This window comes from Poecilia reticulata, unplaced genomic scaffold, assembly GCF_000633615.1.
Source record: "Poecilia reticulata strain Guanapo unplaced genomic scaffold, Guppy_female_1.0+MT scaffold_181, whole genome shotgun sequence".
In the NCBI taxonomy this organism is placed as follows: Eukaryota; Metazoa; Chordata; class Actinopteri; order Cyprinodontiformes; family Poeciliidae; genus Poecilia; species Poecilia reticulata.
In genome coordinates, this window is record NW_007615018.1 from 27,951 (window position 1) to 30,499 (window position 2,549).

A 2,549-nucleotide genomic window follows, 5' to 3' on the forward strand; every position below is an offset into this window, starting at 1 on the left:
CGCAGAACCCTCAAGCTCCCAGTTCTCACCAGTCCCTCTGATTGGAGTCTTTATCTCCCCTCGATCTCAATTCTCACGTTTCTGCTGCAACCGGATTTTCACTTTTTGTTTCCTTAGGCTACAAACCACCACTCTTCCCCTCAGATGAAAAAGAAATCTGTCACCTCAGTACAACATCACATCCGTCGCTGCAAAAACATCTGGAACAGGACCATAACGGGTCTCAACCACACCGCTGAACAGAACCGACACTTCGCTGACCGCAAAAGATCCCCTGCTCCACAGTATTCAGCAGGACAAAAGGTTTGGCTTTCAGCACGAGATATCCCACTCAAATATATGTCCAGAAAACTCTCCCCCAGATTCATCTGTCCTTATGAAGTTTAAAGAGTCATCAGTCCCTCAGCTGTCCGCCTCCTCCTCCCATCATCTCTCCCATCACCTCTCCAATGCCAGGAGTTCCTGGCTTTCTGGATTTTCCTCCCCGTGACGCCGTGGATTATTACCCACTAGTTGCCCGAGTTCCCTCCTCACCTTCAGCAGATGAATTGTCTTCAGTTCCTGGATTCCCAGCTGGCAGTCGGATCGCTCTTCTGATCTCCTCACCTGAACTTTCCTGTCCGGCCTCCACTTCAGCCCTCACCATCCACCTCCAATGAACCCTCTGTCTGAACCAGCCATCGGAATCTGAAACACGTCAAGAACCCCTAATACAGACCAATGCCCCGGTGGCCACTGTACTTCACCTGGCGGAGAAACTTACCAGCCCAAGTAAGACTAATCCATTCTTGTCTGAAGATCCACTGTCCGATCTACCTTGAACTCACCGTGTCTCTCTCACCGCTCTCCAGAGTACGGACGACCCTGGCCTCACATGCTAGCTCAGTTTGCCCTGTTCAGCTAGCAGAGAAACGCTGCTCCACGCAACTGGCAGCTCTGCCAGTTTTTCTCTGAGACCAATAATTAAATATCCATTTTATTTAATGTTTTTGGTTAATTTGTTCAGTTCTCTTAGGGATTCAAAATGTCTTCTTGAGTCAGTGCTAATTGCAGCAACAGGAGTCCCTGGTTGCTCCATCTTAGCTGCGCCTTCTGCAGTGGAGGACATGTGAGGACATCATGTCTCCTCCATGAGATGGTGCAGAACACGCTGCTTATTTCTGCGAGGCTGAGTTTGGTTCTGGTGAGATTTGGGTTCCTCTGCAGATCCAGAGAGGCTCAGCACGACCGGCTGATGAGATCCAGATGTTGGAGTCGGATCAAACACGCCAAACTGCGATTGATCCCCAGCAGCGACACAACGCAACATCCAGCTAAAAGAACCAGATCCAAGATCCAGAACCCAGATCCAAGTCACTGGACTGTCAGTAACCAGCTGCTGGTGGTTCTGGAGGTTCAGGTGACCTTTGACTCTGTGGACCTCGCTGTGGTTTCGTGGATTCTGTGGTTCGGCCTTCAAACGGTTGCTGCCTCTCTTCTGAGCGGGGTGCCGCAGGGCTGCGCTTTAGCGCTCTTGGTTTTGTCCTTGTTGTCTCTGGGATTTATTGCAAACCGCCGAAACATTAAATTGACTTGTTATGCAGATGATGTGATATTTATTCACCAGGCAGAACTTTCTGTTCCCGAACGACCAGCAAGCAGAACGGATCCCACATGGAGACAAAGATCCTGCTGGCCTGGGAAATTTCACCACAACTGAAAAACCCAAAATCACGTCTGACAAAACAACTTGACAAACAAATCTCTGTTGTTCTCCAGATTTCCTTATTTTCACCTGTTGAACCAGGTCAGGCTGTTTTTATCCAGCTGACCAACTCCAGGACTTCACCACCACCACCTGCCATTCTCCCGTTTTGGTCGGGAAACTACCGAACTCTACTCCGTTCCCACCCGGGCCCGTATTGGTATCTTCCTGTAAACATCCCATATTATGGTAATGATGGGGCCCCAACCTGGCAACACTTCTGGTTTTACCTAGTTTGCTCTGCATTGCTTTGCTGCTTCTGCTCTTTTACCTGTTGCTGTGTTGGGTTTTGACCCTGAAGCAGTTTGGTCTCCACTGTGGTCACTGCAGACATGGATGTTGGTTGGCTGATGGATTGATGGGGACGACTTGGTGTCAGTGATCTTCCTCCAGAACATGGTGGAAACTTGGACCTGCTCCTTCAGCGGCTGTGAAACAGTCAGCAGGTTGCTGTGCAAAGCTGCAGCATCCATCATGACTCCAGGTCCTCCAGCTTCACGCCACATCGAGCTGCAGAGAGCAGCCAGAGGACGCACAGCTGCTAACACTCAACCCCCTGTGAGACAGGCTGTGTGTGTGTGTGTGTGTGTGTGTGTGTGTGTGTGTGTGTGTGTGTGTGTGTGTGTGTGTGTGTTAGGGGCTGGTTAGCCCGACATCATGACCTGCATAAATCTGTCCACACACAGAGGACTCACCTCCCTGCTGAGGACAGACGCTGAGGACAAAGACGTCTCTGGGAGGTAAATCGTTCAGATGCAGCGTCAAGATCACTGGCTGGAAAACTGAAGCAGCCACTGAGCTGTGT

At 50.3% G+C, this 2,549-nt stretch overlaps 1 long non-coding RNA gene across 2 annotated transcripts in view; it reads left to right on the forward strand.

Annotated features, from left to right (window-relative positions):
• Positions 1–2,549, forward strand: part of LOC108165925 (uncharacterized) — a 7,981-nt gene that overhangs the window by 3,123 nt on the left and 2,309 nt on the right. Inside the window, exons 2-3 of one of the 2 annotated variants that reach the window (XR_001776246.1) lie at positions 118–1,933; positions 2,075–2,549. The exon at positions 2,075–2,549 is cut by the window's right edge and continues 37 nt beyond it. This is a non-coding gene — a long non-coding RNA (uncharacterized LOC108165925). Of the gene's footprint in view, positions 1–117 lie in introns of both variants that reach the window. The other variant, XR_001776245.1, reaches the window with a different exon arrangement.